General features: G+C 35.6%; 1 pseudogene; it reads left to right on the top strand.

The window, feature by feature from the left end:
• The first annotated feature begins 20528 nt into the window (after nt 1–20528).
• LOC149237451 (receptor-like kinase TMK4 pseudogene) lies at nt 20529–21092 on the top strand (annotated as a pseudogene).
• The last annotated feature ends 3540 nt before the right edge of the window (nt 21093–24632 follow it).

Genomic DNA, 24632 nt, shown 5'->3' with positions numbered 1-24632 from the left:
AAATTGCTTGGGGATCCAGATAGAAATTACAAATCACGAAAGATAGATTAGAAGGTTAGGAAATACTGTACCCTGTAGGGCCTAAACAGAACAGAATTGTTAATTGATTTCGAGCCAGGGATGTAAATCCAACTCCTGGACACTACGCTGACACCCGTGCGATCAACCAAATCATGCCACTTTCAGTTACCTGGAAGAGAATACCGGTCGAAAAATACATATCTCTTCTGGACCGGGTACTAGTTGTCTCGAATTAAAAGGAAGGAGACCATCGGACGAGCTCTTTGATTGGATTTGATATAAGATGTATGGCCTCAGGATTCGAACCCGCATAAATAACAGAGTGTAGAGAGGGCATCTGCGCGTCTTGCACGCATTTGGATCCCGGAGAGCCCATCATCAAACTCTGTTGTATGTTTTGTATATATAATATTTGAGTGAGAGAAAGATGTAACAAAGTCCTAAATTGCTTTGGGGGTGTTTTTTTGTATTTGGTTTCATCTCTCCATTTTTGGTTGGTTTGATATGACATATGTCACCTCGGAGTTTGAATGAAGCACAGATACAACATCTATGCGAGGCATTTCGAATTGTAAGCACCAGCCAAATCTGCAGTAGGTATGTTTTGCCTTTCATCTTTTTCTCTTTCCCATGGATATGCAATATCTTTTAATTGGGTTTGATGCAATAGTTAGTTACAGTTCCTCTATTGATCAGAAAGATTCTTGATGTAATTAATTTTTATAAGAGAAATTGGTTATTGATCAGAAAGATTCTTGATGTGATTAATTTTCATGTGAGAAATTGTAGTGGTTAGTGATGTGTAACAAATGTGGCGGAAGAAAAAGAAATTAATCCAATTTAGTTTAACTTCTCCATCTTCTAAATGAACAGGTAAGTATCTTTTTGGTTTTCTAAAATAATTAATTGCTAATAAGCTACCCATGTAAATTTCTCTTTCATTTATAAAATAGTTAACTTCTAATATTGCTAATAAAATAGTTAACTTCTAATATACTAGCAATGAACAACTAATCCTGAATTGATAGATTATATTATAGTTATTATTTTCTTATAACACATGCAGAGTGGGCATCCACACATTTTGCATGTAGTTAGATCCAGGAGTGCCTATTAAAATCTGCAGTATGTTTTGGTATGTTTTGTATATAAAGTTTTTTTTTCCCTGTTTGAGCCAAAGAAGGATATAACCGAGTGCATCAATTGCTTGGGATGTTCTATATATGAGGTTCATCGAATTCGAACGCAGCGGAAGCACAGATAAGACATTTATCCAAGGCTTGCAAGCAACTAGAATTTGAAGTATGCCTTATTAGTCCCTGCCATCTGGCAATGGCCAGGGACTATAGGAATCAGTTTTGTTTGAGTTAGCATTAATTCGGAGTACTGTTTCGCCGAATGCGTTGGTTATATCAAGGTTTAGATCAAGGTTTTAGAATGTTGTGTGCCCTCCCCGCCAGGATGACCAAGGTGCTCTGGACTGCCATCTTATTTGGCCTCTTCCCGAGGCGGGAGAGGCCAGAGCTTAGGCTAAGGGAAATAGGCGTGTATATTATTGCTGACCGTCAGAGGAATTCGGGTATTAATGTTAGCCTTTCTTAGCATTAGTTTGGACTGTTTGGAATTTTAATTGAGTCTTTACAATTTTGATTCGAGCATATTTGCAGGCAGGTGTTCTGCATGCAGGGGCTGTAGCTGTGCAGCTGTGGCCGTGCTATAACCACCACGAAGACAGGCAGATGCGTGCCTATGAGAAATCTTTTCCAAATCGTCAAGCAGGGTTGGGCTGGCTCCTCATCACGCTAGTGTTGGGCTTGCTCCTGGTGAAGCGCTTGAAATCCGACTATCTGTTGATGCGAGCTAAGCTGATGCCTTGTTCAAGTAACAGATCTGGTTGCCCTGGTCCCATAGCCCGCTACTTCCCTTTGTACGGCTCCAGATTCACCACCATCACTTACAGCATATCCAGGCGTAGATAAAGATCCATATGCATATCCTACAAGGACATATCCTGTCCCGGTTGTGGTTGACAGGTCAGACTGGGATGACAAAGTACCTGCTGTTCTTGTTGCAAAATCAATTTCCATTATGAAACAAAAAACTCACCCTTGTGCAGGTTGTGCAGGCTGGCTAGATTGATGGCTTGAAGAACATGGTCCTTGCTCCTTCCACCATGAATTATCAGTACTTTCACCTGAAACCTCTTCCTTTCATACCTACGTTGGTTCACGGGCAATATTGCACACTTTGCATGCACTGCTCCACTTGTCCTCACTTCAAGGCAATATTCCACTATTCTTCACTCAGTAAGCAGTAATAGAGCTTAACATTCCCATCATTGAATGCATTGCAAAACTGTAATTTCTTGATTTAATGGTCGCAGGTCAGTCATCGGCAGGTATCGCTCCGATTTTGCAGTCGAAAGAAGCTGTTTATGGTATTACTGCTCGCAATCCAGATTACGATGCGCAGAAATCAGATGGTTACATGACGCATCAAGTCCAAGATATTGGTAATACTGGTACAACAACACCAGATTTAACTCTTCAAACTAGAGTTGATGCACTTCCTAACTACAGGAGGCGAAAAGAAGCGCAAGAAAATGTATTGGATGAGCAGGATGAAACGGAGAGAATTGATTACAGCTTTACCTTTGCTAAATCTCCTCCACTTCTTGTCGGAGTGCCTGTGACATGTAAGCATCCCAATCGATCTTAGTATCTGTTAAAAAACGAACGTCTGGGTTAAACTTAGACGCCGCTCCCATCTGGTTTTATTTTGACATTGCTGCAGCTGATGACACCTTTGGGGCGCGTACTGAGCCTCCATGGGCGTGGCTGGTGCAGCAGACGACACCTTCGTTGCGGGTACTGAGGCTTCAAGGCCACACGTCTTCCTTCTCATTTTCGAAGTTCAGGAAGTGGGAGGTCGTTCCCTGGAGTACAAGCTGAGCATCAAGAGCAAGCAAGACAACATCTGTCAAAATGCATGTAAGCGAAGTTGTTATTATAAATAATTGAAACTTACTTTTATATTATATATTAAATATTTTATAAAATTTTGTTTTTCCCTTTTTCATATATTTTCATTGTTCGAGCATTATAATGCTACTCCTTGCATCCTTTCTCATAACAGGTTTACGCGTGATTTCTTCCCTTCTAAAAGGCCTCTTCCTCCTTTACTAAATCGGGTGTGGTTTCATCAATTTTCTGCACAAAATCCCTGAGGTTCTCTTAATTTTTTCGAGGGTTGGCTTATTGGGTGTGGTTTCATCAATTTTCTCCACAAAATCCCTGAGGTTCTCTTAATTTTTTCGAGGGTTGGCTTTTTATAGTGTTATATACGGTTAATATCAGGGAAGGGCTAGAGGAAGATTTGTCCTATATTAAATTTATGCCAAATTTTTTTCACGAGGCTCCTTCAGGCACTATGCAAGGTAATGCAGGTCGACATTTTATTTAGTTTTTGTTGAGACCTTACGTTTTCCAATTTCATTAACTAGCAACTTTGCCTATCTTGGTTGCAAACAGGGTTGTTGCGGCTCTCATGTCGTTCTTGGTGATGCCCAATATGACGCTAAGTGCCTCCTCTGAGGTATTGGTTTCTAATGTCATATGTTCCATACTGATTCTATAAAATCTTATCTCTGATCGGGTTCTTGTTTTGAGCAAGGCTTACATCGAGGTAATGATTCGCGCTTCCTGCTTACTCAGCTTCTAGTTCCGCCGTTGGTTTTTCCTATTGTCCGGATGCCATGGCACCCCAAACTCTAGGTGCTAAACATTTCTTGAGCTTTGTGGCGAGGTTTAGACTTAAATGATTGTTGTAATCTGTTTTTTCATGACGACAACCTCATCACGTTCTGTAACAATTGGGGTTTTGTTTTTAGTTAATAGTTTCCACTTATTGTAAGAGTCTGAACCGGATTTGGGCCATGACCCTCTTGGAAACATTCGTTTCCTGAACACCCATTTTGGGTTCTTCTTTTCAGCTTCTAAAACGTTTTTAGTTTATATTATAATGCTCAGATTTCCCAGTTTGCTACTTGTTTACTTAAGATAACAAAAGAAAGTCTTCTCAAGCTGTCGAATGGTGTTTCTGAACATATTATAATAGTCCTAAAAGTGTAAATATTTATTTCCTTTTAGCAGTGCAAGTATTTCCGCCAAGAAATTTGTCTCCTAATTTATTCTAGTTCTTTTATGTATCAGAAGATTGTGTTAAAATGATATTTTCCATTCACATTATGTTCTCCATCAACACTAGCCCATAACCGTTCTCAGCTATCATCCATGACTGGCTATGAGAATAAATCTGGGTCATAGTTGTTTGAGCTATTAGGAAGATTTACAAGATATCATCTTTATTTGTTTTATATACTTTGATTTTCCATTCAAGAAAGCAAATAGTTAACTCTACTGTCACAACATTTATATGTAATCTCCATTTTATGAGTATGTGGTTACCTTGATTATTTTATCTGAAAAGCAACAGACAAAGATCCTTGTCTAGTTTTCTCGTATTACTAGTTTACTGAATTCTATAATTTACAATGTAAATATATAGTTGTATTTTACTTCCGTCGCCAGCGGTACTATACAGAGATAATCACAGGAAATAGTATCCCTGCTTCTACAACAATAATATTTACAAAAGACATTCAAATAAAGTGTACATACATATGTATTGATTATTTAGAATACTATGATCACCTTTCTGTGTTTGTTACTTGTTACTAACCATGCTTTATTCCATAAGTAGTGGGTACTCAGCTTCTCCATTGCTTGTACTTAGCTTACTTACTGTGATGTGCTTTGATTACAGATATGCTTATGATCTACTTGGTAGACTATGTTCAATATATACAATGTGCATGCTTAAGACTAGTAGGTGTTATGATCACTTGTAAACTAATCCCATACGAATTACTATGATCTAACTTGGTGAGCTAAGCTGTGATAGAATAAAGCAGAGTGTTACTTACTTGATTACCATTAGTATCCATGTTTCACTATGATTACCCTAATAGAGCTAAGCTTGAACACTATAAATGAGCTATCACTATTACATTGTGTGAATAGTAGTACCCATGAAGCTTAGAGCTTAGAGTATAGATAGCTTAAACCTTTACGTCATAGGATAAGCAATGGTATTCAAGCTATTAGTAACACATAACTATCACCTGTTATAAGCACTGAGATAATAGATAGCAAGTTACTATGAAATCCATGCACAGTTCAATGAGTGCCATATCATACATAAGAGCTTATACAATACATGATGACCTATCAGTGTTCACATAAAAGCTTGCAAGTTAAAGCAATGTGATTACAAGATTCAGAGTGATACAAATGTTATGGATATGTAGTAGGCATATTCCAGTTTATTGGGTTCCACTTCAGTTTCAACGCTTTACTCCAAGTTTCAACTTGTGTTACATAATTAGTGCGAATTTCCTCTTGTATTCAATGTCAATACAGGTGCAGGTGCATTCTCAGGCTGAACTTAATGCAGGTCAGCAATTAAACAAGAAAATCATGACTTATGTTTCTGAATTTTCTTAGGCATATTGCATTTGTACAAAAGCTGATCAAGAAGCAACTTTATTAACAAGGAAACACTCAGTTAATCTCACTTTAAAGAGACTTCAATTCTGAAGGTCATGTCTCTACTTGTCACAAATGTTTGGTTGTCACCTTACATAATTTTGATGACTGATTGAGTCTATTAAAAGACTAACATTATCATTGCAGAACTCTGATACAAGTTTGCAGCATTTTGATCTTTCCTTGCAGTGATTGTGCAGTGGCATCTTTACATTGTTTCTAGCACATAAGCTTGGATTTTGTTATTGGTAGTATTCCTAGCATCCTGGTGATGCCTTTTATGCCTTGATTTTATAACTTGCTTGTGATTCTGGGAGGTCTGATATACTTCTTCTAGGATATGATATAAGTTTGCAGAGGTTTGATTTCACTCTACAGTGGTGTTCTTAAAATCATTATTCGCATAAATCTCTTCCCTTTGCCTTGAGGATAGCCTAGATTTATCATTTGCATTATTGGGCTTGCATTGCTTGGCTTTCCTTACAGTTTTTGAAGGACTTTTACGTTAAATTAGAAGTCTGATATATGCATCATTAAATCTGATCATTAATAAAGCAGTGGTAAAAATTGGATTCTAGAAGATTGTTGTTCTTGAACTTTGTGGGTATCTTCTGCTATATTGTTGTTTTTGCACTTTGTGGGTAAGTGGGGATTGAAGCCCTCTACAACTGTTGTTTGAATTTCTGCAATGTAATTCATATTTTTCTAATGTCTCACAGAAACGAAATGAACGACCGTAATGACTTCTACCATCTTCTGGCAGGTTGTTGTTCTTGCACTTTGTGGGTATCTTATGCCAGATTGTTGTTCTTGCACTTTGTGGGTAAGTGGGGAGTGAAGGCCTCTACAACTGCTGTTTAAATTTTTGCAAAATGTAATTCATGTGTTTCTAATGTCTCACAATGTCTCACAGAAACAAACAACTCGTAATGACTTCTACATTTCGTGGCAGATTGTTGTTCTTGCACTTCGTGGGTATCTTCTGGCAGATTGTTGTTCTTGCAGAATGTTGCTTGATCATCTCACTAATCTTGGAATACCCATTGCCTTAAATATAAATGCAGCACAACTCTGTTTTAGAAATTCGACTTTGCAAGCCTCGTATATTCTTCCTCGACATTGACATTATTTACTTGTGCAGTCACGGTTCTCAATTTGTAATGGCCACAACATTTAGGTACTCATGCTTTTATATATATATATATAAATCAATTTTTATATTGCTAAAAGAGTTAGTCACAATAGATATAAATCGATTTTTATATTGCTAAAATAATTACTCACACTAGTTGTACCATCTTCTGGCAGATTTTTTGCTTGCACTTCGTTCTCTAACCTTTCCACTTTGTGTCAGCAATTAAACAAGAAAATCATGACCCAACATTGCATTTAGGCTTATGTTTCTGAGTCTAAAAGATACCCATGAGAAGCCCATAGCTTCTTCGATAAAAGCAGGTTGTTATGGGAACAGGTTTAATATCTACCTGTGGGCAGTAGGTAAAATAGCAGATGGTGAAACTTTGGTAAGTCATGAACAGGTTTACTCGATAATTGAGTCCATTTGGGAAGTAAATAGGCTTGAGGGGTGCACTGACTGCTACTCACCCTCATGCAGCTTGAAGATGGGGACATCATTTGTTTTCAGAGATTTCTAGTTACATCAAGGTCTGCAAATTTCAAATTTCAAGCTTGAAATCACTGAATTCAGTGACTAATTTAGCCCCAGCCTTTCTGTAGTATTCACCCTTAGGTAGATATCCTATCTTCAACAAATTTGGCTGGTTAAAATGATGTTCTTGTGGGCACAAGGGCCAAAATTAGATTGTGAAGCACAAGCTAATGTGATAGCACATGTTAGTGCTCTTACTGACACTTATGTGAACCACATATCAATCTATCTCTTAGCTTGCCACTGCTCAGAGAGCAGTTGCAAAAATACATGGGGCAGCTATGATTGTAGCTGCAAAGGTGACCTTTTGTATACAAGCCAATGTGATAGCACATGCTAGTGCTCTTACTGACGCTTATGTGAAGCACATACCAATCTGTCTCTTAGCTTGCCACTGCTCAGAGAGCAGTTGCAAAAATACATGGGGCAGCTATGATTGTAGCTGCAAAGGTGACCTTTTGTATATTAGAAACCATGCTACCTGCATAAGTAAGTAGTTCAGTCATCTGCATTAGAGTCTTATACATGGAGGCACAATAAAATAGAATATATCTAGTATTACGTAGTGTGCTTTATAAGAAAGGGCTTTAGTTACACCTGTTGTCTTAACATGTCTTTCATACACTCATTACTTGTCATGTTTAGCCAATTGTTTATTAGAATAGCTTGGACCCAATCTACCACCAAGATTTCATTTGAAATCTGCCCCTGATGTCAGATACATCACCTAATTTCGCATTTACTTCTGTCGTCACATACATCATTTCATATGCCATCTGCCTCCCATGTCAGATAGATCACTTAATTGCACCGATTGCTCACTTAACGTAAGCTTTTCGTTTTATGCCGATCATTAAATACTGGCCTGCTCCAATAAATGCTCCTCATATTGGATTATATCCCCTCCAATCTGATCTTCAAGTATTTAAGCTCCATTCCAAATCAATTCATATATGTACTTACTTTTTCACGTGTTAGGAATCTACCCCGCATTCAACTCTCTCGATCTAGCACGCCTTTCCTTATTTGGTTGTACAGTAAAATATTCTCAAAAACCCAGTTCCATTCACACTTAAAACCAGCTTGCAAACACGTTGAACTCTTTTATAAATTGGCAAAAGCAATGCCTAATTTCTCGCTTACAAAACAAAACCACCTTCTGCACCTAGATATTGACATACATCTCCCCGCTTCACATAACATGGAATCCATTAGCATAAGCCAACTTACTCAACTTGCAGCATTGTTTCTCTTAGCACTTGTTCTCATGGCTCTTCTGATTATTGACATCATAAAATTCGAAACACAAAGAAAAAAGAAACCAAGAAAACAATAACATCTCGAACGAAGAGCATATGAATCTACAACAAGTACTTGGCATGATTATGGAGTATATTTGAGTTACAGCTCACATATTTGTGGAGAGATAGTCAAAATTCTGAATCTCAGGCCTATTTTTGCATTATTTTACGCGTTGTCTTAATTCCCCGCTTCCTTCTCTGTTACAGGTCTACGACAGATGCTTCAAATATGCATTTGGATCTGCCATGGTGGTGCAACTCTCATTTTTTTTGCTTCTGTCGTCTCTACTGGGATGCCAATGATTACAAAACTAGAATATCAAGCTGACAAAGGAGAGGCACTGCAGACAAAGCTTGAGAGTAAAAATGTCACATACGATCACACAGTTAAAGATGATTTTAAGATCGTTGAATCTAAAGAATCTAAACTGAGGACTAATAAATGTATCATTGATACCAGTATTCCTTTCAGGGGAACTACTGTATACAAGTTTCCAGTTTATACAAGTTTCCAATTTTGTTTGGCAGCAATTGCAGTTATCAATTGTTTGAGACAGTTTTGTATATATATGAAAATTTTCTGAAAAGAGTATAAGCCTGCTTGATAGGTCTAATGTCCTAATTGTTAGCATTCGTGCTTGTCTTGTATTCTTCACATGTTACAGTCTGTCATAAGAAATGCTTATTTTCAAGGTCAAATGTAAGCTTCAAGGCAGTTTTCATGTTACTGGTGTCTTGAATTGATGATATGCTAGCATTAAGCATCGATTACGCTTTATGTAAACACAAATTCTTTGCCCCAATATAGTCATCAATTGTGTGGTGTACAAGTTCTGGAATCTAAACAGAGTACATTTCAACAGAATCCACTTATGCGTCATCAACAGCTTAATCTATTGCTGCTTGTTAAGGCATGTGATGCAACTTATATTGGCTGTGGTGCAGTTCTAGAATCTGAACAAAGTACATTGTTCAGTTGCCGAAAGCATTCGGAGTATCTATCTACTTGTAAACAAGATCAAGGACCATATTATTCTAATGGTCAAGAGGATCACGAGGAAGCTGAAAATGGTGAAGAAGCTAATTCGCCAATTGAGCAAGTTGCCCTCACAGTACCCACAACCGATGATCGTTCTCTTCCAGTGTTTACATTCAGGGAATTACTCTGTCGTTTCTCAACCAGTTCTTCTCATACAGAAGAGAAAAGAGAAGGTAGGAGCACCACGCCCATCGGCATCATAGCTATCCGTCGTTAACTAGTTTGCAAACAGTTTTCACGTGTTACGTGCAAAAGTGTTCGGATGTTCAAAAAAGCTAGCTTCATTCACCCAAGTGCTTGAGGGTTCCCTATCCTATGCAGTTGCCTTTAAGTTTTGGAAAATACCTAAAGTTCAACTTGATGCAGGGACTTGTTGCCTCGCAGCTTCCCTTGTTTATGTTTGTCTTTATAATTTTCCTTTTCCCATAGATCTTGCTAGATCTTTTTAAATGGGGTTTGATGCAATGGTTATGATTCTTTTATTCATCAGATAGACTTTTGATGTTGATTAATGTTTGTCTTTATATATTTCCTTTTTCCATAGATCTTGTTACGTCTTTTTAAATGGGGTTTGATGCAATAGTTATGATTCTTTTATTTATCAAATAGAATTTTGATGTTGATTAATTTTGAGGGAAATTGGAATGGTTAATGATGTGTATCAAATATAGTAAAAGAAAAAGAAAAAAATTTAATTGAGTTTAATTTTTTTTAGATTCTATGTAAATTTGTATGTTTTTTTTTTTTTTTTTTTTTTAATAATGAGATGGGATAGATTACAAATGTAGATTAATGGATCATTAATGAAATTTTTTTGCATTTATCATTTGTTTATAATAGGTTTAGGTTAGATAAAAATTATGAATTATAAAAAACATATTGTTGTTTATATTTATTGTGAAATTATGAATTACATTTATTGTTTATTTATAAATTTCCCCTATTTAAATTAGAAATTTTGAGTCACAGAGGCATACTAAGAAATTACTAGATCTTACACTCTGTAAAACTCAAACTTAAATTAATAAGTTAGAATACATTTACTGTTTATTTATAATTTTCATAGTTTTCCAAAGTTAAGACAGAAATTGTGAATCACAAAAGTCACATTCTTGTACTCTTTTAAAGCTTAAACAAAACATAATTGTTAGTTGTTGCACATAATAAAATGAAATTGCTTTTTATATCCTAAAAAAAGAATTGATGTGGTATCCATTTCATTGTAGATCTAGAGTCAATTGTACTTCTAATAAAACCTTTAACATTGTTGTTATTAAAATGTCTCCCTTATTTCAAACACTTCATCACAATATAAGCAACTAGTAATAGAAACACAATAAAAAAAACAGTAAAAATTCAATTAGCACCCAGAAATAATTATAACACAATTATGTAATATAATATGATTTCTTCACCAACCTAAATGGTAAACTTTTCATAAACTTCTTCCTAGATTGTAGATCTTGCCAAGCTAACCTAGTTGTAAACTCCTAATGATTTCAATGGCATCCAAGATTCCATGAAAAAAAAAAAAAAAAGTCTTATCCCATATTAATGTATAGGCATAGGCTCTAGAAAAAAACATGCAATTCCATTCCTCAAAGTTTAGTGGAAAATTATATAAAAACCCTAATTTCATTTATTTATTGCCCTAGAGAATTACAAATGTTCAGTTATAATCAGGCATATCGACTCGCCATTGGGCAACTTCGTTCCGGACCAGGCAGATCCAATACTTGGAGCCAGGAATGTGAATTCGACCCCTAGACGCTACGCTGGCACGCGCGGTCTATCAACGTTTTCATAATTAGGTGGTCCCGGATCCAAATGAGTGTAGTACACCCTTAACTGTTGTTATTAAAAAGCATCCTGACCCGAAAAATATTGAAAAATTTAGCCACTATTAAAAGAATTGAACCATTAACTTTTCAATAACAAAAATGTTTTTAACAATAAAACTCAACTAATTAATTAAAATTTTATGAGTTAATTATAATCATTATATTATAAAATTATTATTTAAATAATAATATAAAAAATAAGTACATTTTTTTATAAAAAAAATAATTTTTATTTTTATCTTCAATTTAATTTCTATATCTAAATTGGAAAACTATATATTATAATTTTTGTATATTTCAATATTTTTAATTATTATTTTTTATAGTCATATTTTTATTTCATATATATATATATTTATATATTTAGGGCATTATGTTATATTGTAATTATGCAAAAAGCAAAAGTTAATATTTTTTATCTCATATATATATAAAGATCTACATATAAAACTTTATTATGCAATACCTTATGCCAAAGTTATAATAAATTTTATGTAAAAGTAAAATAACTATAAATTAACTAAAACCATAAAAAAGTGTAAATATCAAAACTTCCTCAAATGGATTTGATTTATTGTTGTTTTTCATATTTTTCTACTCTGAAATGGATAATTTATATATAAATTTAGGACACAAATCTAATTAATAGATTTCTTTTTTGGCAAGATTCCACTATAGAACATTATTGAAATTTTTTGTTGTTTAAAATGCACTTATGCATAAATAGATTCAACACCCTAAAAATTCCCAAAGTCATTCGAATTTTGCAAATTGAACATTTCTTTTTTAAATTAAACAACCTAAACTTATCATTTTAAAAAATATCTACCAGATTTTAAACAAATTGACTCAAAAAAATATTAAAAAAATCATTTCATTTATTAGTTAACTATACATAAATTTAATAATTTTATATTATTATTAATTTTTAATTATTTAATTATTATTAATCCATTTTATTATTTTAAATTTTTCCTTTATAAAATAATTTATAGATCATATTATTCAAATATTTTTTTGATTCACCAATTCCCTCTCCATAATAACAGCCATTTAATTTATTAGATTAATTATATTATATTTAAAATTGGAAAGAATCCTCATTTAAATTCTAAAATAATTTTATCAAGATCTGAGAAGTCATTTCAATAATTTATTTATATATTTTATTATAAAATAATATAATTCTCATAAATAATTGATCAAACTCCCATAAATTTTAAATATAATTTTATCAAAATCTGAGAAGTCATTTCAATAATTTATTTTTATATTTTATTATAAAATAATATAATTCCCATAAATAATGGCTCAAACTCCCATAAATTTTAAATTTAAATGGTAAACTTAACAAAAATCATTTTATAATTTATATCGTTTATGTATTATAAATCTTAAATTTAAATTATAAATTAAAAAAAAAAAAATACAATCGTTTATATATTATAAATCTTAAATTTAAATTATAAATTAAAAAAAAAAAAAATACAAAACCTGCATAATTTATATGGTTTATATATTAAAGCCATCGTTATAAGCATTACGGTATCAAACCTGGAAGGACTAGAGCGTACTCATGGTAATTGAGTGGCTTGGGAGCTGTATATGCCTACCATTTTATTTTACCAAAATGACAGACGCTAATAATGGTGAGCATATACAACGCAAGCTTAATTAATATCTAGTTAAATTTTACCAAAATAACAATGACTAAAATCAAATAATGAGTATAATTAATATCTGTTAAATTTTACCAAAATAACAAAGACTAAAATCAAATAATGAGCATATAGAAGGCAGGTAATAGTGAGCAAATACAACGCCAAGTCAATTAATGCTTTGTTAGATTTTACCAAAACGACAAAGACCAAAATCAAATAATGAGCATATAACAAGCTCAATTAATGCGCTATAACAAGCTATTTATCAAAAATCAAATAACGAGCATATACAAGGCAGCCTCAATTAATGCCCTATAACAACCTATTTATTTTCAGCCTCTTAGGTTTGGCGTTGCTTGTACACGTCAGTGTCGTAAACACAAAGGGTACGATGAGATGAAAAGACACCGACGGTAAATTGCCCTACAGTACGGAATTTAAAATCTGAAATACTTGCTAAATAGAAATTTGAAATAGTAAAAAGTGTTTTTTACCATAATTTTTGTGGGAAGCTAATTTTTTTAGCCATAGTTTAATTAGTTAGAGGAATTATCTGGGAAGTTAAATTCTAGTTATATTTAGAGAAAATCTGGCAAAGATTTTTGTAAATCCAAGTTATAGTTATTAAAATTCAAAATTTTAGGTGTCTTAGATGTTTTTGATGGTGCTGAATCTATTTCCACCATCAAAAACATGATTCAAACAGTGCCTTTACAAGATTTTTTGAGATTTTTTTGCCCGGCCACTTTTGACTGTCTAGGGAATTCCTCTGCGTCAGTGAATGACTCCATTTTTTAAGTTTTTTTTTTCAAAAATTCTAATCATAGGTTTTTTTTTTGGAAATAGATTCATCGCTATCAAAAACCCATAGGGCCCAAAATCTTAAAATTTCACTGTTATAACATAAATTTCCCAAAAATTCTACTAGTTTTTTTGGCAAAATTGTTACCTCGTTAATAACCTATGTACTGAACACATATTCCCATTAGTTGACGAAGTTCTTACTCCAAACGAATGGCTAATCACTTTCATATATATGTATGTGTGTTACATAAATGAGTAGATTTGGTATTAAATTTGTGCCTGATCGCAGTCTACTCGAGAAATGCTTATATTTTGTTCCAACATACAAGATTTTCAATAGAAAACCAGAGGAAAACCCAAAAACTCCATCTATTAAGCTACCAAATACCTACATTTTCCTTAATAATTTTATAGTTGTAGGCATGACAAAATTGACGAGACAAAAAAATAATTGAGGGGAAACCCATAGATTTGTTAGTTGTATTGCGATGTTCCTTGGAATTCTTTTAAGATTGCAATTCAATAAGTTGACAACGAATAGACTTGATCTCATACTCTTGCTGGTTCACTGTTACTTGGAGCTTTTGCATTTCTTTTGCTAAAAAAAGGATAACATTTGACTAATGATGAATATGTCATTGCACATAGCCATTCACATATTAACAACCTATGAGGGGTGGGGACAAACATTGCATTGACTTGTGCATCCCTTGAATGCAGGAATATAGACCCTATTCTCCATCAGGGTAAGGAAGAAAATGTAGGAACTAAGATTTAGAGATACTGAGTGACAAAAAGGCACAAATAAAAAGCCAAAAGGGTTGGGAGATAGGAGGGGAGTGTATAGACCAGGAGGATAAAATGAGGAGGGAGTGGCTAACAAAAAGGGATGGCCAAGATACTCAAGGTTTAAGGACAACCTCAAATAGGCAGAAAAGAAGGCATCTTCCTTATAGAGAGAATGAAACAGAACTGAACTAAAGGTAATAATGTAATTGAATTCTAAACTGATGAAAGTCTACCAATTAACGATTAGTCCAACGTTGTCTGAAGCTTCTCCCTTGTTGACGTCCCCAAATCAATAATGAATTTGATCAAGGAAAATAAAGTTGGAAGCACTCAAAGTGTCGGAGAAGCCCCAAATTAGATTAAGATAATTACTAAACCTTCTTGAGAAACTTTAGCACTGACCTCTTGTGATTCCAAAAAATCCATTAACACACTAGAAAGGAAACATTCACAACTTCTTACTACGCGAAAGAGGAAAATTGAGTCTGGAACGGACAGTAGAATTCCCGTGATTTTTTCTTTTAATGGGTGCAACCAGACTAAAATCCCAACACTGAGTAGGAGCTCATGCATTTGAAGGAGTTCTTTACGTCTCTGAAGTTTACAAAGGCATGAAAGTTTCACTGACCACCAAAAAGGAAGGCTTGGCTCACAAACAAACACCATCGAATTCATACATGCTTACTTGCCATTTTAACACCAGCTATGAATGCTACCTTAAGTCCCGAGAATTCCCACACCTTGAAGATTGAAGATTGAATTAACAATGAAGTTCATTATTTCTCCCCACCATGTATCCTTCAAAGAGCTTGGCACAAGGGCAGAGTAGAAAATAAAGGATTGTCGGGTTTCATATGATGCCACATGCGATGGATGAGTGAGCGCATGGCTTGCACACCCACAATCCGACACCTCATCCATGGTGAAAGGCCCTTGACACCAAAATATAAACACATGTTTATAAATAATGAAGGAGACAGGGGGCTGAATAAGGAGTCGTAGAAACCTTCATATTGTAATGCATAATGTGCATATATCCAATAACTCTAATGGTGAGATAAAGGAAAATTTCTCGGATGAAGTTATTTATGGTATATCCTTCTTTCCAGACAAGTCACTGACAACAAACTGACCTTCTTCCAAGAGACATATTTGGTTAGTCTGTGCATCCGCCTCTTTGCTTTGACTTCTTAAAATGTGGTAATAAGCCTCTTGGGAAAATGAATCCAAGATATTATAGATTCTCTTGAGAAAAAGGATTAGATGCTTGTTCTTCGAAGAGAACCTTTTGAAGGTGTTGAATAGTGATAAGGGAATCCCCATAATCACTATCTTGGAGACATATCGATCTTTAGTCAATTGGAGTATAAAAAGAAGCACATACATTTCTGTGAGATTTTTTGTCCACTGGCCAAGTCCCATGAATACTTCATTTATTGAATTCCAAAAAGAAGCACATACATTTCTGTGAGATTTTTTGTCCACTGGCCAAATCCCATGAATACTTCATTTCTTGAATTCCATCGGGATTTGAGACTCAATCGCTCCCCTATTCATTTCTTGAATTCCATCGAGATTTAAGACTCAATCTTTCATCTCCTTCCACCCCTTGATATTAAAATAATTAATATCTTATAAATTTCAATATATATCATAGGTAGTCCACGGGGTCAGATGGTGAATGAGTGCTCTATTAAGGCACTCCTTACGCGATGTCATTGGTTCAATTCGAGGTGATATATTGGATAATATGTAAGATGCGACATATATAAACAGTGGGAAACCCATCATAATTTAGTTGATGGCAATGGAAAACCATCATCACTTAATGTTATCTCTTGTTAAGGAAAACCATAGGGGGACACTTTTTCACTCCCGCTAGATGCCTTTGGGTCTTGGGGTGTTAACTTATTTCCTTACCCCTTGTGGAAGATAAACTCTTAGCCAAGAAAAAACACTTTTAGGACATATTCCAAGCCTATATAAGTTGTAGCATATATTATTTCATTAAATAATATTTTAAATTAATAATATAATTTATTTTAAATGAAATTTATATATTTTTATTTATATAGTAATTGTTATATTGTTTATTTCAATAATAAATATTCATGGATTTATTTAAATAATAAATGGAAGAATAAATTTAATAATATTTTAAATCAAATGGTGTATATTTGGAAACATTTCCATGTGAGGAGAAATTATATGGAATAATCTTAAAATTAAGATTAAAAATTTAGAAAGTTTTTTTAAGAATGGTTTATAAGTTGGTTGTTGGTGCATTATTACAAATTTATAAGTTTTTTGAAATAATGTTTATATTTATCCACCGGGCTTTGGATTGACAGTGAATGTGTGCACTATTAAGACACTCCTTGGAGATAGGACATTGGTTCAAATTCCCCGTGGGTGCTTACCTATCAAAAAACAAATTATATTTATTTTTATATTCATACTCATATTCATATTGATATTTAATTTTGTGATGTTTTTTTATAATATAATATAAAATAAATTTATAATTTCTATCACATACCCGTACCCTCAGCAATAAAAATTTATATATATATATATATCACACAATTCCTTGGTAAATAGCTTACCATCTCTAAGCATGGATATTAGATGGTTTACAAATAATTAAACAACGAATGCCTATCATTTACCAACAAAGGTTTACCGCTGTCCTATAATATGCATATGCCGTATGCTAAATTGTGGACTATTTTACACATGCGGAGACATTATAATATCCATATAATAATAAGGGTGCACATATATAATTGTCATGGCAACATAGTTCGGCTATTTGTTGACTCATGTTATATCTGAATAATTATATTTATGGTACTTTACGATCGCTGCAATTTATGGTCCATATTTGGGTTGATTCGGCGGGTTCCTTGGTGCTGTCAAAGTGCGCCACCCGAGATTGCCGCCGGCGTTGCCATGTGACAAGCACACGCGGCATTGCCTCCGCCGGTCCGATCACGTGGAGGGCAGATGGCTGCCATAAATTCTCTACCAACCCTACTGCTTGATCGATGGCTGAGATGCCTTGTGGAAGATCTAACGGCGGAAACGCATCCAAATGTCCCGCCGAACTGTGAAGGTATAAGGTCCTAATTTCTGCTTGCTCGGGTTATTGCATTTCCGCTGTCGCGCCCTTCCGTTTCATTCGGGCGCCACTGTAACCTTCCGCGCCGAGAGCATGGCGCCGCGGTAACCTTCCGCTACGAATGCGAGGTAAGCTTCAGTGTTTTCCACCGGTAATTTCCTCTGTTCACTGCTCTACTTCATATTGAATTATTTGGGTTTTTCCTTGCTCTTCAACCGTCGAACGGATCCTTCACCATTACTAACGATTATTCCATGGTTGCATGCAGTGGTATCCATCTCTGGTTCGCGGCGGATAAGGAGGTCCGCCTATGGAACCTGGGTGCTTGCGGCTCTACCACAGGTGTGACCCCTGCGGACTACAGGTGCATAGTTGAATGAGGTTATTTTATTTCTTTTTGCTGACAGAGGGTTTTCCCCTATGCCTATCCGTAGCCCACCTTTAACCCTACTGTTTGATCGCATGTGGCTACGGAAGGCTTCCTCTGTCTCACCTCATGACCGTTCTGCGCCGACTATGGGTTTATCAACCCTAACGCTACCAGCGTTGAGTCTGGAAAGTTCTACATGAATGTAATGCTGTAGTCGTATAACTCTGGTTTGAAGTTTAAACTGCTAATATATATATATTTGTATTCCGGAGGGCATTTTGGCCACGGCACTGTTGCACACGGTTTGGGCATCGACCCTTATGATTTCTTGTTTAATATCTAACACAGTCTTGCGGCTTTCACCGTTCTGTCTCGCGATTTATGTGCAGCTAGCAATTGACAGTGTAATCATTTATTATTTATAATGAATTCCAGTTTATTTACGCTACTGTCTCTGTTTGTGGAAATACTGGTTTCCTGGTATTCTTTTAAAGGTCGGGGAAATCCTATCCACCGGATGCCTCGAACTCTGACCATACAACCTCTGTTGATTTTTGCCGCAGTATTTATCTTTATGAAGGTTTTTATGCGTATATGTATTTAGTGTTTTGATATGTATCCCATTGTTTGATTATTTGGCCTACATGATGGTTCCATAGACAGTGCAGATGGCTCGGTTAGCCGGCCATATGTCTGCGCTGTGCAAGGAACAGGTCTACATGTCGCTCGTACCAAGAGCCACAGTCTGGTTTCATAACCAGGTGTTCTGTGCCTCAACATAATGACAGTATGGTTTCCTAACCAGTGTGATTTTTTTTTAAATCTGTGAATATTGTTGGTTCATCGCATAACATATGAATGTTGTTGGTTCATTGCATATTAATTTATATGTCCATTTATTTTCTGTGCGCTGTATTTATATATATTTTAGCTGTAAATGCAAGGTTAACCGAGTTTAATTGAAATAGTTTTGATATTAAATCATCTTTGGGGTTTCTCTGTTGGCTTCGATCGTAACCCGTCTTTCCTTGGATCCAACCGGTTCCTCCCGTGTCTTTGCGCCTCGATAGGTAGTGTCGCCTTCCGCCTTGCCATTTACTTCACTTGTCTTGCGCTTCTATTCTAACAGCGAGACTTGCCTGGTCTGTTCGCGTTCCACTAGACTCCGGAGCAAGTCTCTGGACTTATGGACTCGGTCTTTGTCTGCAAACTCAAAACACAGATTTCTAGATGTATATATATAATGACTTGGACTATGCAACTTGTCCTACGCAACTGTGGTGTCACCGATGTGGCAGTGGTAATTTTTCTTTCCAAGAACCTATTTATTTGCCTCATAGGTATCTACAGTCTAACTTAAATGATTTGTAACATTTGCAGAGAAGTAAGAGTTCCGTCCTACTTACCTGGTTGCTGCCGCCCTTAGGTGCTCAGTAGGTCACCTGCAAGCTCATGCATAATCTTTTAGCCGCCCAACCACGAGACTCGTCTTTCGAGACCAGAGCCTCCCCCCTAGCTTCCTCTTGCCGGATCCCTATCCTCAGCAAGGGTGCACAGTGTGCTAGACTATCTGGTCCTAACCAGACTTAGTCCTCAGTTCACTTTTTGCTTTTTTTTTTTCTCTCTTTCTCTGTCTGCCTGTCTCTAGAGCACAAACCTTTTTGTCATTCCCCCCCTTTCCCTTTGGGAATTTTCAGTTAGAGAGGGTGGTTAAAGTCAGTTCCAATAACTGACTTTTCTTGCCAACTCCCTCCCAAGAGTTGCCAACAATATCATGAGTATTATTTTTCCCTTTAAACATTTAAGTGCATTTTAAAAAAAAATAAAAGAAATACTCTGAAATTTTCCTTTAACAAGCAATGAGATAATTTTGCAATATCATTTCTAAATTCAGTCTTTTACCGTAGTAAAACTAAATATTTACATTCTCCTGAGGTCATCACAATTTCTTTAGTAAAAAAATATAAACAAAATAATTTAAAATTTTAAAATATATCATATATAATTAAAATATTTAAGGCTATTACTTAACAAAATAAAGTATATATTAATAAAATAAAATACATATTAGATTTTACTTTAAGTAATTGAAAATAAATAATATTTCCGCAATTAATTAGGAGAGATATGCATAATCGCTTTTTCTTCAAGCTAAATTGACCTGTGAAATATATGTTATAATATAAAATATAAATTTTTTAATTTTTTTAAAACTATTTTTTTAGAAGATTTTATAATTATAAATCTTTCGAACTTATAAGAAATTAAACATAAATCTTAATAAATATTTACGCCGTAAGGCGTTCCCCTCTGAAATCAACTTTGCTCTCTGCCTACGTGTCATTACTTTGCACCATTAGATGATATGTTAGACGATTGAGCCATCTTGAGTCGTTGGATTATGTTGAGGTAGCTGCAACTCCTTAACTGCCTGAGCAGCGCATCGGCTTCGTCTCCTTGGGTACTGTATCGACGGCGGGGAGAAGATGCTGGTGTACGAGTATATGCCCCAGGGGCTGCTGAGTCTGCATCTGTTTGAATGGGCGGCGGCCGGGCTGAGGCCGCTAGAATGGAAACAGAGGCTTAGCATTGCCCTCGATGTCGCCCGCGGAGTTGAGTACCTGCACAGCCTTGCACAGACGAGCTTCATTCACAGAGATCTGAAGCCCTCTAATATCCTTCTGGGCGACGACATGAGGGCCAAGGTCTCGGATTTCGAGTTGGTCAAGCTGGCCCCTGATGGAAAGTTTTCTGTAGATCATACAGCAACATTAATACAACATTTCTCTTGCGTCACCGCTCCGCAGGTCGAGTTGAATTTTCGTTCTGTAATCCTGATATTGGCACCTTCTGTAATCTTGGACCGCTGAAATTTAGCGCTGAATCATTATTTCGTTGTAGAAACTGTGGTGAACTTGTAAGCTATTTTTCGTTTCAATACATGAGTCTCAAAAAATAATCAATTGAAACAAAGGATGGAGCAGGGTTTCTTCATTGATTTTTGTACTATTCGTCGAGGAAACTGTTAACAAATGGGGATTCAGTCTCGCATATTTACAAGTAAGAAAGAAGCTGATGAAGGGTTTTACGTTGTTGTTTCATTCCCTATTTAATGAGGTGCACGAAGAGTGGGAGGGATTCCTTGTACCAATACATATTTGGCAGGTATTTCTTAAATGTAAATGAAATTCTGGTCATATTTTGCTTAATAGGAGCTTGGAATGCATGATGAATTTATTTGATTGCGTAGAAAAACGAAGTCATTGAGAAAGATAGCAGAGGTATAGTTTCTGCGAACTTTAGCTGAATTCAAATAATAACATCAATGGTATAATAGCATTTTCCTTTATATTATTCATGTTTGCATTTCTCCATGCTAGGATTTTGTGTTCTCTGAACTGTCTGACTCAAACAAAGGACTTCTATTTCTAAATTCTCTGAGCTGTTTGATTCGGAGTCCAGACAAAGGACTATTACTTAAAAAGAATACAAAATGTGATAAGTTTTCAGTATGGCATCCTTTTGATAAATGTTCCAACTGGGACAGTGCATGGATGACCGTGTTGTACCCTATCCCTTCAATGATTATGCAAAATGTATGGTTCCAGGGGCCACTCTTCTTAAATTGATCGTTGAAGGTCAGTTTTCATATGTGATCAATGCCATAGGGAAATATTTGTTACCCTCTTTGGAATTCCAAAAGGTACAATCAATGAAAGGTTTGTTACAGAATCAGTAGAAAATGGATATTGTAAGGAGATGATTAAATATATCTTGCAAAATAGTTAACCTGCATTGTTGTAGGTTCCTACTGGCTTTTTTACTAATAGGAACTCTGCAGCACAATAACCAAATCTGGTTACAGAAGCTGTAGCTTTAGTGAAGAATCATACATGTAAATTTGTGTGATGAGAGCATTACTTGGTCGGATAAATGTAAATTTGTGTGATGAGAGCATTACTTGGTCGGGACTATAGCTTCAGAAGATCATATGCCTTGTGCATAGCTTATTCTTTATATTGGAAGAGCTGACAGTGCAAAATTTCAAATCACTGAAGCGTAGCACTTGGAAAGCTCTTCCAGAGTTGGAGGGTAGAAAGGAAGAATTTCTTGCTGTTCTTGGTTGTGTCATAAAGCAGCGCCTTTTACCTACTGTGGCACATGCAAAACTCTGTATTTATATTTTGATATTGCTCAATAAAGTTTTCAGCTATGAATATGACAAAGGAAGGCATCTTTTTGCAAGTGCACATTGGGCATCATGTCTTTGTATTTTCAGGGTGATTATAATTGTGAAATAAATAAATATCGAAATGCTGTACAATATCATAAGAAGACCTAATCTCTTTAAGGAATTTAAGCAATTAGGTACCGTACTTGTATATTTTGCTGGTAACAATACAGAAAATTTGCTCTGCACAGGCTTGCACAGACGAGCTTCATTCACAGAGATCTGAAGCCCTCTAATATTCTTCTGGGCGACGACATGAGGGCCAAGGTCTCGGATTTCAAGTTGGTCAAGCTGGCCCCTAATGGAAAGTTTTCTGTTGAAACCAGGCTGGCCGACACTTTTGGTTATCTGGCCCCTGAATACGCAGGTAAGCATGGAATCACTCCATTTCATTCCATCAATCTAGCTTTGTTGGAATTCAGTAGCTTTGTTTTGTTTCATTCCATCAATTTAGGTTTGTTGGAATTCACTAGCTTTGATTTGTTTGAATTCATTAACTTAATGGTGCTAGGAAACCCTTCAGAAGGATGGTTTCCCACATTCATGGATGGTATATTTAACCTCTAGACATGCTAGACCCATTGGCATTGGCATAGGCAATAGACTAGTGCACCTTACCTCACCTCTAAGGAGATTCAGATTTCTCAAGTGAGATTCAGACTTAGATTCAAACTTGACACCTAGTGGTATGGAGCTCATGAACCGTAACCCCAACTCTCATGGTTGCAATAGAATCGACAACTTGATTAAGAGACGTGTTTCCTATACCATCCTTATATGAATCTGCATTATTGAAGTGAAGTTAAACAGCCTTATGAATCTGCATTATTGAAGTAAAGTACATAGCTTGAATAAAAAGGAACAATTTTTTGTACCATACTTGTCCTCATTCCTGCCCTTTGTATATCTCTGTGAGAGAAAAAGAATCCCAACTTCGCATGATCACAGTAAAGCCCACAACCTGAATAAAAGACCTGCTTCTTATATCGTTCTTTCATAAATCTGCATTACTGCAGTAAAGCCCACAACTTGAAAAAAGTGCATATTTCTTGTACCATCCGTGCCCTCATTCCTTTTTATTTTATTGCTGGATCTGTAAGTAAAAAGGAACCCCAACTCCACATTACTGCAGTAAAGCCCACAACTTGAATAAAGAATGGAAACAGAGGCTTAGCATTGCCCTCGATGTCGCCCGCGGAGTTGAGTACTTGCACAGCCTTGCACAGACGAGCTTCATTCACAGAGATCTGAAGCCCTCTAATATCCTTCTGGGTGACGACATGAGGTCCAAGGTCTCAGATTTCGAGTTGGTCAAGCTGGCCCCTGATGGAAAGTTTTCTGTAGATCATGCAGCAACATTAATACAACATTTCTCTTGCATCACCGATCCGCAGGTCGAGTTGAATTTTCGTTCTGTAATCCTGATATTGGCGCCTTCTGTAATCTTGGACCGCTGAAATTTAGCGCTGAATCATTATTTCGTTGTAGAAACTGTGGTGAACTTGTAAGCTATTTTTCGTTTCAATACATGAGTCTCAAAAGATAATCAATTGAAACAAAGGATGGAGCAGGGTTTCTTCATTGATTTTTGTACTATTCGTCGAGGAAACTGTTAACAAATGGGGATTCAGTCTCGCAGATTTACAAGTAAGAAAGAAGCTGATGAAGGGTTTTACGTTGTTGTTTCATTCCCTATTTAATGAGGTGCACGAAGAGTGGGAGGGCTTCCTTGGACCAATACATATTTGGCAGGTATTTCTTAAATGTAAATGAAATTCTGGTCATATTTTGCTTAATAGGAGCTTGGAATGCATGATGAATTTATTTGATTGCGTAGAAAAACGAAGTCATTGAGAAAGATAGCAGAGGTATAGTTTCTGCGAACTTTAGCTGAATTCAAATAATAACATCAATGGTATAATAGCATTTTCCTTTATATTATTCATGTTTTCATTTCTCCATTCTAGGATTTTGTGTTCTCTGAACTGTCTGACTCAAAAAAAGGACTTCTATTTCTAAATTCTCTGAGCTGTTTGATTCGGAGTCCAGACAAAGGACTATTACTTAAAAAGAATACAAAATGTGATAAGTTTTCAGTATGGCATCCTTTTGATAAATGTTCCAACTGGGACAGTGCATGGATGACCGTGTTGTACCCTATCCCTTCAATGATTATGCA

Source organism: Pinus tabuliformis, chromosome 8 (genome assembly GCF_031772625.1).
Source record: "Pinus tabuliformis cultivar Carrire ecotype Pingquan chromosome 8, CPIR1, whole genome shotgun sequence".
Lineage (NCBI taxonomy): Eukaryota > Viridiplantae > Streptophyta > Pinopsida > Pinales > Pinaceae > Pinus > Pinus tabuliformis.
This window is presented reverse-complemented; position numbering and strand designations above follow the sequence as displayed.